Consider the following 13,493-nt stretch of genomic DNA (forward strand, 5'->3'; position numbering starts at 1 on the left):
ACCTAAAGAATTAACTCCAGAGCCTTGTTGCAGCCTGAGCTAGCACCAAGGAAGATACCTTTCTGATATGTGGATGCCCAGCCCTTAATGTTGTTGTTGTGTTGTTGTTATATGTCGTCAAATCAGTTCTAACGCATAGTGACTCCATGTATAACAGAACGAAACACTGCCTGATCCTGTGTAATCCTCACAACTGTTGCTGTGCTTGAGCCCATCGTTGCAGCCACTGTGTTAGTCCATCTTGTTGAGAATCTTCCTCTTTTTCACTGACCCTCTACTTTACCAGACATGATGTCCTTCTCCAGGGACTGGTCTATCCTGATAACACACTCAAAGTATATGAGATGAAGTCTCACTATCCTTGCTTCTAAGGAGCATTCTGGCTGTACTTCTTCCAGTACAGATTTGTTTGTTAATAGTGGTTAAATATTCTCTTATCTTCAGTTAAGCAGGAAGTCAGTGGCTTGAGATAAGTGAACCAAAATTCAGAACCCTGAGCCATGGGGCCTAGGGTCCCTGTCAAGGGCAGGAGGATCACCAAGTTTCCTTGGCATTTCTCACTGACCCTCTCTCCACTTCTCACCTTCTCTCTGCCAGCTCTCTGGCCCCAGATGTATGTGTGTGTGTGTTGAGTGTGTGTGCACAACAAGACACAAAAGCAGCCACAATAGATTGTGTGTACATCCAGGCACAGAACTACAATGGATATATTTTACTCACTCTTTCCTCCCACCATATTCTTCCCCAAATAGTTTTCTAACCCACACCCACTTTCTCTCATGCTCTTCCCCTAATTACCACACTTGCTGAGAACACTACTGAGAGCCTCCTTGATGCCAGGCTCTTTACTTCTAGGTAGGTATGATCATCCCCATTTTACAGAAGAGGAAACTGAGACTCTGAAGGATTCATTTCATTGCTCAAAACCACACAGCGGAGTTGTGTTTTGAACCCAGGTCTGAGAGGCCACCAACACCTACAACCTTCTCACTGTACTCCACTGGCTCCCATACAATCATTTGCATAAAAAGTTGCATTTCATGTGTACAGCATTAGAGCCATTCTGAACATGCTTTAGCTCTCCTTCCCCACCTGCATTATAAAGCCTTCTAGTGCAGAACCTCTCTTCTTTTTCTGTCTTCTGCCCCCTTCTTCCTCCAGTGCTGGCATTATGTGGGCACTCAATCAATATTGATTAAATTGAATATCACAAGACGTGCAGAACTAAGCCATGCAGCCAAAAAGGTACCAAATCTTTTTTAAATAGCTAGCTATGGGATCTATTACTTGTCATCTTTGGTCAGTAAAAGGGGAATAGCAATAGCATCACTTTCATTAAACACAAAAATCCATGCTGAGTGCATTGCATAGTGCTGGTACACAGTAAGTGCTCAATAAATATTGTTGTTGTTAGCTGCCATCAAGTCAGTCCCAATTCCTGGCAACCCATGCACACACGATGGAACGATAGGGTTTTCATTGGCTGATTTTTTGGCAATAGATCAACAGGCCTTTCTTCCTAATCTGTCTTACTCTGGGAGCTCTGCTGAAATCTGTTCAATATCATAGCAACACATCAGTCTCCACCCACAGATGGGAGGTGGCTGTGCATGAAGTATACTGGCTGGGAATAGAACCTGAGTTTCCCTCATGGAAGATGAAAATCCCACCATTGAACTACCACTGCCTCCAATAAATACTAGCCATGCTTATTGTTGTTATTATTCCTACCCAATGGTCTAAGCTCAAGGCAAGGTGTTTTTAATTCCCTTTACTCCACGACAGCTCTGCTAGCCACTTCATTCAATGAAGGAAACACCCAAGAAGGCATATCTCAATAGCCCAACGACGGTCTCCCAGGTCTGAAGGCTGGATTTGCACTGCTTTTAAGGCCTCTCAGGAGCTCTGGTGGTTCTGTGGTTATGTTTTGGGCTGCTCACCAAAAGGTCAGTGGTTTGAACCCACCAGCCATTCCAGGGGAAAATGATGGGAAAAGATTCACAGTATTGGAAACCCTCTGGGACAGTTCTACTCTGTCCTATAGAGTTCAACTCTGTCACTACGAGTCAGAATCAACTCAGCGGCAGTAGGTTTGGTTTTTTGGTTTTTTAAAGCCTCTCAGAAATGTATCATTCTACTGACACACTCAGGGATGAGAGGGAGGGCCAGCAGAATGAGCTATTTTGTGTCTTATTTAGAAGCAGTCTTGCATACTGGTGTAAAGGTCACTTTAATGTGGCCACGTGACTGAGCCTGTGCCCAGCACAAGTCCTCATCCAGAATCCACTGTTGAACCTGCTCCTACTTCCTGCAGGTCACCAAGCACAGACTCGCCATGTGCCTGAATGCCAAAATCATTTAATGATTTAAAAAGATCGAGATCAATGGCTTCAGCAATTTCTGGGAAGCAGTAACTCAGCGAGCTGTGGAAGGTTCTCAATTTGCTGTCTCCAGCCTGGACCCGTGGCAGGATTTATGCTGAATGGGCTCCGCGACGCAAATATATCCTGGGATCGGGCCCCATCCAATCACCCCGCCCAGGAAGTGCTGGCATACTGACATCACCCTCACAGCTGCCAAGTCTCCCTTGCTCTGAGGGGCACTCTCTCATTTCACATTAATTAGAAGGCCATTTTCCAAGCATTTCCATCCCATAATGAAGGGCTTTCTGCAGTGGCTCAGTGAAATATTAAAACATCTGACTTGGAATCTTAAAAAAAAAAATTCATCGTGCCTGTTCAGTCTGTGTACTATATAACCCTTCATATACCAAGGGAGGAATTGAATTTAGAAATAAGAACAGCTTGTCCAAGATGCTGGCTTGTTGTTGTTGTTGTTAAGTGCCGTCGAGTCGGCCCCGACTCACAGCGACCCCTCCTTGGGTTTCCGAGGCAGTTATCACTACGGAAGTAGGATTGCCCAACCTTCCTTCCGAGGAGTGGCTGGTGGGTTTGAACCGCCAGCCGTCTGGTTAGCAGGCAAGTGTCTTAACCACTATGCTACCAGATGCTGGCTGGGAGGTGAGAAATGGGGGAATGGCCACACTGCCACCATCAACACTGACCACTGTGCTGTCCTCCTCCCCCACGTCTGTCTCTGATGATGAGATAAGAGTAGCAGGAGGGAGGAAGGATAAGAGAACTAGGAATATACAATGAAAATAAAAGCCTCTAAGAGAACAGAAACAGTAGTCCCCTTGCGAGAGACCACTATTTTGGTCTTTCAGTGAACTGCACCTCCCAGTATTCACCCCCTTTTGTAGTCCCCTTGCCCCACGCTGACTCTGGGCTTGGCCATTGGACTCGCTTTGGCTGATGTTGCACTCACAAGAGTGATACAAGCAAAGGCTGGATAAGCACTTACAAACTGTTCTCTTGGAACACTCATTCTTGGGATCCAGCCACGGTGTAAAGAAGCCCAAGCTAGCCATGTGGAGAGACCACGTAGAAAGAGGCCCCAGCCTTCCAGCCATCACGGCCAAAGAGCCAGGCATGTGAATGAACCCATCTTGGACATTCCGGTCCCATTCACCATCTGACTTGAGTCACATGAGATACTCCAAGCAAGACCAGTAGGAGATCTACTTAGTTGAGACCTAATCAATCTACAGAAGAAAAATTATTAAGTTATTTTTGTTTTAAACCAGTAATTTATGGGACTGTTTTTTATGCAGCAATAGAGAACAAAAATGTTCCATTATTCTCTAGCATACTCAAGGTCAAGATGGCATTTCTTGGTAGTCCCCAAATGTCTGTCATTGACATTCACCAATCTACTCTAGGTCCCCATTAACTACCACCTTTCTCCTGTCCTCTGGTATAGCCATATCTGCTGGTCAACAAAAGTAGGGTTTCTGCTAAACCACAGTATCTGTATTTCTCCCACAGTAATCTTAATGATGATCAAGTGCCCCACTCAGTCATGGACATTTCCTGTGATCACAAATCAAGGGTACTGGGTTATAATGATGGAAAATAAAATCACCTTTGTTCCACCCTGTGTAGCAGAGTGCATTTGAATAAAGCAAGGTTGTGTGTTGTTGTTGTTGTTATTAGGTGCCATCGAGTTGTCTCCGACTCACAGTGATTCCATGTACAGCAGAACGAAACACCACCGGGTCCTGCCCCAGCTCCGCGATCCCTGCTATACATGAGCCCATTGTTGCAGCCACTGTGTCAATCCATCTCATTGAGGGCCTTCCCCTCTTTCATCAACCCTCCACCTTACCAAGCATGACATCCCTCTCCAGGCAATAGTCCCCTCTGACAACATGACCAAAGTAGGTGAGACGAAGTCTGGCCATTCTCGCTTCCAAGGAGCATTCCGCCTGCACTTCCTCCAGGACAGATTTGTTAGTTCCTTTAGCAGTTCATGGTACCTTCAGCATTCTTTGCCAGCACCACAACTCAAAAGCATCAATTCTTCTTCGGTCTTCCTTATTCATTGTCCAGCTCTCACATGCATATGAGGTGATTGAAAACATCATGACTTGTGTCAGACACACCCTAGTCCTCAAGGAGACATCTTTGCTCTTCAGCACTTGAAAGAGGTCTTTTGCAGCCGACTTGCCCAGTGCTATACGGCATTTGATGTCCTTTTACTGCTGCTTCCATTGGTGAAGACTGTAGAACCAAGTAATGTGAAGCCCTTGACAACATCAATCTTTTCTCCATTTTCTGTGATGCCACTTATAGGTTCACTTGTGAGAATTTTTGTTTTCTTTATATTGAGATGTAATCCATACTGCAGACTGTAGTTTTGAATCTTCAAGTCATCCTCACTTTCAGCAAGCAAAGTTGTGTCATCAGCGTATCACAGGTTGTTAACGATACTTCTTCCAATCTTGATGCCACGTTCTCTGTATATTCCAGGTTGTGTAAGTACACAGAAATGAGGTCTGAGCTACAATAGATGCTACATTTTAAAAATACATTTTATACACGTATAATATATATGTGTGTGTGTACACACACACAACTAAAGCAGTTGTCATGGAGTTGATTGCAACTCATAACAACTGCACGTTTATTAGAGTAGAACTGTGCTCCGCAGTTTTTTCAGGGGCTGATTATCCAGAAATAGATCACCAGGGCTTTCTTCCAAGGCACCTCTGGATGGACTCAAACGTCCAACATATATGTGTATGTGTGTGCATGAATGTGCCCATTCCAAAGAAAGGTGATCAAACAGAATATGGAAATTATCAAACAATATCATTAATATCACACCCAAGTAAAATCTTGCTGAAGATAATTCAAAAACAGTTGCAGCAGTATATTGACAGGGAACTGCCAGAAATTCAAGCTGGATTCAGAAGAGGATGTAGAGCAAGGGATATATTTGCTGATGTCAGATGGATGTTGGCTGAAAGCAAAGAACACCAGAAAGATTTTTTATTGACTATGCAAAGGCATTTGACTATGTGGATCATAACAAATTTTGAATAACATTGTGAAGAATGGGAATTCCAGAACATATAATTGTGCTTGTGAGGAACCTGCACATAGACCAAGAGGCTGTCGTTAGAACAGAACAAGGGGATACTGCATTGTTTAAAATCAGGAAGGGTTGTGTCTGGGTTGTATCCTTTCATCATACTTATCTAATATGTATGCTGAGCAAATAATCCAAGAAGCTGGACGATATGAAAAAGAATGCAGCATCAGGATTGGAGGAAGATTCATTAACAACCTGCGATATGCAGATGACACACATTTGCTTACTGAAAGTGAAGAGGACTTGAAGCACTTACCAATGAACATCAAAGACTACAGCTTTCAGTACAGACTACACCTCAATATAAAGAAAACAAAAGTCCTCACAACTGGAGCAATAAGCAGCATCACAATTAATGGAGAAAAGATTGAGGTTGTCAGGGATTTCAAATTACTTGGATTCACAATCAACACCCATGGAAGCAGCAGTCAAGAAATCAAATGTCATAGTGCACTGCGCAGATCTGTTGCAAAAGGCCTCTTCAAAATGTTAAGAAGCAGAGATGTCACTTTGAAGACTCAGGTGCGCCTAACCCACACCATGGTATTTTCAATCGCCTCATGATTAAGGAAGACCAAAGCACAGTTGATACCTTTGAATTGTGGTGTTGGCAAAGAATACTGAAAACACCGTGGACTGCCAGAAGAACCAACAAATCTGTCTTGGAGGAAGCGCAACTGGAATGCTCTTTGGAAGCAAGAATGGCCAGACTTCATCTCACCTACTTTGGTTGTGTTGTCAGAAGTGATCATTCCCTGGAGAAGGATACCAAGCTTGGTATGTTGTTGTTATGTGCCGTCGAGTCGGCCCCGACTCATAGAGACCCCTCCTTGGGTTTCTGAGGCAGTATCACTACGGAAGTAGGATTGTCCAACCTTCCTTCCGAGGGGTGGCTGGTAGGTTTGAACCGCCAGAAGCTTGGTATAGTAGACCTAAAAACCTAAACCCACTGCTGTCAAGTCGATTCCGACTCATAGCGACCCCCATTGGGTTTCCAAAGCAGTAAATCTTTACGGAAGTAGATTGCCCAGTCTTGCGACCGTGGGTCAGTGAAAAAGGGGAAGACCCTCAAGGAGATAGACTGACCCAGTGGTTGCAACAATGGGCTCAAACATAGCAAAGATTGTGAGGATGGTGCAGGACAGGGCAGTGTTTCGTTCCGTTGTACATAGGGTCACTATGAGTGGGAGCTGACTCAACAGCACCTAACTACAACATAGATGTATATGAAATTTCCTGGTCCATGTTATATCATAAACTAAGTTAGGCATTGAAAGGCTGTTTTGCTTGTGGAAATCCCTGCTATAATGAATTAATAAGAATGCTGTGCAATCAACATATTAATTGTATGTAAATGGTGTTTTTTAAATGCTTTAAAACAATTTATTCCCCTGAGTATTTTAAATAGGCCCCCTGGAAAGTTGTTTATGTAGACATTTGCTTGGCGAACTTCTCTCTCCTAGCAGGTTCCTGCAACCCACAAAATGAACACTGAAGGAGAACTGTTGTCCCCCTTCCTCTTCTTCTCTGGGTACTGGAAGCAAGTTTTCTGAGGAATATGGCCTGAGATGTGCCCTCGTGGTTCTGGAATCAGATCACTTGTCTCAAAGCCTCTTGTTCCTTCTCCCAATTAAGGCTTATCCTGCATGAGGTCTGGATAAGGTTAAAATTTCAGTGACCACCAAGGACAAAAGAGAATTAATCAACCCACTAACTACCACTCACTTGGCCCCTGCCATGTTCCCACCTTGGCATAGAAGAAGGTTGCTGGAGCCAGACAAACATCAACATGAGAACATAGTAAGTCACTAAGGACGTTCCTCCAAGAACATCAGCACTTTCTCATGGAGCTAAAGAAGACCCCAGGAATCGCACAGCACCAAAGTAAGACACTTAATGAACAAAAATGCGTGAATTGAAGACATGGAAAGGATCACTGTTTTGTTTCATTTGTTTTGTTTCATCTTGTTTGGCTCCAAAGATGCAACCCCAAATTAACCCAAGTTCCCAAAGACCCTTCTGTTGAGTGCAATCTGACCTGGGCAGGCTTGTTTTCCTTCTAGACTTTCCCCACATGCCACCATCAAAGCATAATTCTATTTATATTCTTCAGATACTTATGATCCCAGTATAGAAGAAACATGTGCTGGGGCCCTCAGTGAGGTGTGTTTAAAATCTAGCTCCTCTCACCTGAAAGGTTTAAAGGTAGATCCTCGGAAAGTTACCTCAAGTTCTTCCTTCTGCCACTCCACACACTCCACCACCCCACCCTACCCTATTCTCCCCCTTGGGCTCAAACTCACTGCCGTCGAGTCGGATCCGATTCATAGGGTCCCCTCCTTGGGTTTCCGAGGCGGTATCACTACAGAAGTAGATTGCTCAATCTTCCTTCTTAGGAGTGGCCGGTAGGGGTCACTATGAGTCGAGTCTGACTCCATTGCACATAACAACAACAACAACAAAGCCACTACTTATATAATTTGTGTTACAGCAGTACTAATAAACTAAGACAGAGGGTGAGGTCTCTCAAGTTCACCAATAAGTCACCAACTGGCCACCTTATACTTTTGGTAAAAGCCAGGGCTGGCTCGGAGTAGTACCACTGACCAGTCCTCAGGGAAAGGATCCTGAAGCTCCCTTGGTGCACCTGCTATTAATCCTTAGTTGCCGGGGTGTGGAGAGGTCCTGGAAGAGAGGGCAATTAGGAGATTGGGGCTATTTACCAAGGAGTACAAAGAGATTTCAATGTTTTAATGGCTGGTAAGGCCTGGCTAGGGCAGACCAGCTGAATCAGGACAGGGCCTCCTGGTGTGAAGCCACCAGGACAGGTGACTGCTCTGTAAGGCAGGTTGTCCCAAGCCCCCAGGATACAGGGTCCCTTCCTGAGCAGACACTACCATTACCACACACAGTGGCCTGGGTAACTGGCCCTTGGAGATGTCTTGCCCCACAGAAGGACAGAGCGATTTGCACAGAGCCTCCCAGGCTCACTGGCTGTCTTGCTGGCCCATGCCTGGTGTCTAAGACCAGCATTTGTGAATCACAAGGAGGAGTCCAAAGTCCCCACTGCTATTCTCTATGCAAAGCTAAGTGGCCTGGAGGGGAGGGAGGAAGACCTTGACCTCAGGAGCCCTATGTTGCCCTTGACAGCAGACAGCAAGGAGGCCCTTGGGAACAGAGCTTTATTGAGAGACATTTGTCTTCATTTGGGGCAACCTACATCTCATCCCACATGCGTGCCCTGCAGTCCAAGTGTCCCTAATCCCTATTCTGATTGTCCCTCCACTGGTCATGTGCTGGGCTCAGGGCAAAGAAGCCTCTTACAACCCCTCAGCCAGGGTGACAGATGTCAAGGCAGAATAACAGGAAATCCCAGCAGCATTCCCAAAGGTCCTTGCCCTGGAAAGGAGATCTAGCACAGAGTGGGCCCCTCACCGACTCAGCCCCCAAAACCTAGGATCTCCTGAGCCAGCAATTCTGCAAGTTCAAAAACTCATATTCAAAATAATAATCATAGATTTGGACAATGAAAAATATGTACCTGTGATTTCCAGAAAGCAAACTCAAGAAGCTATAACCAAAGGCTGTAAATCTTTATGGAAGTAGATTGCCTCATCTTCCGCCCACGGAGCAGCTGGTGGTGGGTTTGAACTGCTGACCTTCTGGTTAGCAGCCAACTGCCTTACCGACTGTACCACCAGAGCTCCTTAAAGAAGCTATGTCTCCTCAAAAATCTTGGTGGCTTTCAGAAGGTTCACCAGGCCTTCTCTGACTTCTTTTCATATAAAGACTCTGGGTAAAAGGACACTGCTAGTGACATTTTAGAATTGGAAAACCTCAGAGTGCAAGATTCTAGTGAGTTTTTTTCCCCCTTGAAAAAGTCGGGATATATAAAATATTGGAAAACCACAAACTATCCCCTGGACACTGCCACTGATCTGTGGAGCTGTTATGAATAAAGCATTTCACCTCCCTGTGCTTCATTTTTCCAAATACTAAAAAAGGCAATATACAAGAAGGGGGAGGGGTCAGCACAAAATGATCAAGGCAAAAGAAGACACTGGGAGGCGCATGAGAGTTAAAGACCACAAAGGTAAATACTATTACATACACAGTCCTACAATAACAGTAATAAGAATAATCTATGAGTGGATACGTACATGGACATGCAAGCTGAACAGGTTTGAGAAGGTGAATGGGACTATACCCATGAATATAAATAGGTTTGGTAGAGGATATTTCTACACATGTATTTACATGTGATGCAAATATAGCCACAAATACAGTAGAGCATACAGGGAACAAAGTTATGAAAACTTCTTAGCCATAATCAAATCTCTTGAGGGAATGAGTCACTGGGCCTCGGGCTCAGGACCATATTCTTGGGAGACAGCAAGCTCAACTGGCACAGCATAGTAGACAATATTCTACATCCAACTTTGGTGAACAGCAGCTAGGGTCTTAAAAGCTTGTGAGTGGCCATCTAAGGTACAACTATTACTCTTTCCCCATCCAAAGCAAAGAAGAGTGAAGAAAATCAAAAACACATGGAAACAATTAGGCCAAAGTACTAATGAACCCCAGCTGTACCACCCTGAGACCAGAAGAACTAGATGGTGCCCGGCTACCACTGTTGACTGCTCTGAAAGCTATCACATTAGAAGGTCCTGGATAGAATAGGAGAAAAATGTGGAACAAAACATAAAATCATAAAAAAGACCAGGCTTAGTGGTCTGATAGAGACTATGGTCCTTAAACACCCTTCAAACCCACTTTGTGGCTCAATTTTTAGCCAAACAATAGATAGACTTAAAAAGTGAACAATTAACACCAGGGAGGTACTCACCCCATAGAACACTCAACCACAGAGGTGAAAAGAGCAGCATTTGTTCAGGGATAAAGCTCAGAGGGCAGGGAGGAATAGAAAAGGAAGAAGGGAAAGGGACAACACAGGGAGGGAGTGGGAAGAGTGCTGTTACTTTGTGGGGCTTGCAATCAGTATTTCAAAATGAAAAGTGTATGAATTGTTGGATGGAAAACCAATTTGCTTTGTAAACCTGCACCCAAATCAAAGTAAAAAGTGAAGAAAAAAAAAAAAAAAAGCAAAATCTCATAGGAAAGTATTAAGTTAAATTTGTGCAGAAAAAAGCATTTCTTGCTTTCAACAATAGACTGGGCACTTTACAAGAAAAAAAAAAAACACACAACTCTCCTAATGTTCCAAGGAGATGGCAGAAAGCAAGATTACTCACGCTCCAAGCTGACTGTAACAGGTCCCAAACCTCGGTTTTCAACCAGGCTTTGCCTGTGTGACCTTGAGCAAGGTTCAAAACCTCTCTGGGCCTAGTTTCTTCCCTCTTCTGATGTTTCCTACCTGGGTGAATGTGTGGTGGAGGTGGGACGTTTAGGGAGAGGGAGTGGAAGGCCTTGGTTAGCTGCACCTTGTTGATCGTGAACCTATGGCAAGGTTTATGCAGCTGCGGAGCGGGACGCTTATGGCACACTGCGCGACTCGCTCCAGCACTTTCTAAACGCACAGCTGCAAGGGGCGCTAGGCGAGAGCTGTTGGGCCCCCGGGTCCCCTTCCCCATGCCCCCACGGGGGAGTAGGAGAAGGAGCTGTCTTCGCATTCAAAAGGCGGGTCTGGAGAGGCTGAGACGCGCCTGACCTCCGCGCCCATGCTTGGCGCGCCGCCACGCTTGCCTTCCCGGCTCGCTGGATTCATTTTCATTGCGCGCGCGGCGCGTCCCAGCCGCCCTTATCTCGCCGCCGCCGCCGCAGCAGCGGCTCTGCAGGCGCGGGCGCCCCGGGCTCCCTCCCTCTCTTCCTCCCCTCCCGCCTCCCGCCCGCGCCTTTGTCTGGCCCGGCGGCGCGTTCGGAGCCAGCAGGGCGGGCAATTGGCGGCCAGAGGAGGCGAGCGGGCCGGCCTGGCCTCTGCTAATGAGCGGGCGGAGCCGCGGGGAGGGCACAGCGGGTTCCGGTGCGGAGCTGGGGCGGCGATCTCCCGGGCCACGCGGAGCCCGGTTGTACCCCCGGGGCCTGACCACCTCTCCTGGGCTGTGGCGGAGACGGATACCCCGAGGGACATGCCCTCCCCCTCCCCCATCCGGTCCCCGCCGCGCTCCAATTACCCTGCGGCCGTGCCAAGGCCTCCGGCTGCCCCCGGGCCGCCCTCACGTCCCCAGAGAAGTGCCAGGGACTCAACGCGCGGGCGGGAGGAGAGGGCGGGAGCTCTTTGAGGGCTTCGCCACGCAGCAGGGGACCCCAGGCGGCCTAGGCACCTTCGGGCAGGGGCACTGGGTGGAGGGGACACCCCCAGGGTCTGGTGCAGGAGGGCTCTCCTAGGGAAGCCCGCAGGCAGCAGCAAAACCTGCTCCAGCGTAGAGGGTGATAAAATCCACCCTGATTTCTAAATTAATTATACTGAAACCACTGCACTCTGCTGGCCCGGCTGACACAGGCTTGTATGGCCTGTAAGGGGCGCTGATGGCCCCTCGTGGTGTTGGCTCCCAGAAACAAAACCCCCTCTGCAAGCCTGGGTGTTGGGGAGTGACAGGGGCCCGTGGGGCTTTGTGGAGAAAGGGGTGGGGGGTAGACTTTTCTCCTTGTCTCCGCTGAGCCCCCTCCGTCTCCACTCTGCTGGGATGCTTCAGTTTAGAACCTTCGTGGCCACCCTTTCAGATGAAGCTTCTCAGACCTGGAGGTGGAGGCCAGGCCGCCTGTGGAAGGAAGGGCCCAGGCCTCAAGAGACTTGGAGTTCCATGGGGAACCCCCACCCAGACCCCATCACAGCCTTAGGGAACCACAAGCAGCTCAGTTCAGCTCCAGGCAGAGTTCCCCAGTGACCTCTAAGGTCACTTGACTCAGTGGGGACTGCCACCTCCCAGGGTGACATTTTCTTCCAAAGACTCTCCACCTTGAATTCCCCATTGTCCCCCTTTTTTTCTTTTATGGGTGGGAGCAGCCCACCGGTAGAGAGCTTTTCCCTCTTTTTATTTACTTTTTTATCAAGGTATAACTTACATAGTCAAATGCTCACATCTCAAGTGCGCAGCCTGATTAATTTTTACATATGTATATAACTGCACAGTAACCACTCAGATCCAAATATGGAACATTTCCAGTAGCCCAGAAGGTTTCCTCATGCTCCCTCATAGTCAATAACCCCCATGTAGTCTGATCTCTGGTGGTGTAATGGTTAAGGCTGCTAACCAAAAGGTGGGTGGTTTGTACCCACCAGCTGCTCTGCGGACAATAGATGAGGCAGTTTGCTTCCTTAAAGATTTACAGCCTTGGAAACCCAAGGGGGGTCACTATGACTCAGAATCGACTCCACGGCAGTGAGTTATTTTGGTTTGAGTCTGATCTCCGTCACCATAGATGACTTTTGCCTGTTTTTGTAACTGGACTCATCATGCAGCACATCTTTTGTGTGTGGCTTCTTTCACTCACTGTATGCCAGATTTGTCCACGCTATCGCAAGAAACAATAGTTCTTTCTTTAAATTACTGAGTGGTATTCCACTGTTTGTCCCACTTGTCTGGTCAGTTTGCCGTACTGTGATGGCTTATGTATTGCTGTGAGGCTGGAGGCTATGCCACTGGTATTTCAAATACCAGCGGGGTCACCCATGGTGGACAGGTTTCAATGGAGCTTGCCAACTAAGACAGACTGGGAAGAAGGAAGGGGCCATCCACTTCTCAAGGAATTAGCCAATGAAAACCTTATGAATAGCAGCTAAGCACTGTCTGATATATTACTGGAAAATTTTATGAAAGATTGAAGTGGTCAAGGATTTCATTTTACTTGGATCCACAAGCAACGCCCACAGAACCAGCAGTTAAGAATCAGACATCGCGTTGCACTTTGAAGACAAAGGTGCACATAACCCAAGCCATGGTATTTCCAGTCGCTACATATCCATGTCGAAGCTGGACAAGGAATAAGGAAGACTGAAGAAGAGTTGATGCTTTTGAGTTGGAGTGTTGGTGAAGAAT

This window comes from Orycteropus afer, unplaced genomic scaffold (assembly GCF_000298275.1).
Source record: "Orycteropus afer afer isolate SDZICR_OR568_19922 unplaced genomic scaffold, OryAfe1.0 scaffold00341, whole genome shotgun sequence".
Taxonomy (NCBI): domain Eukaryota; kingdom Metazoa; phylum Chordata; class Mammalia; order Tubulidentata; family Orycteropodidae; genus Orycteropus; species Orycteropus afer.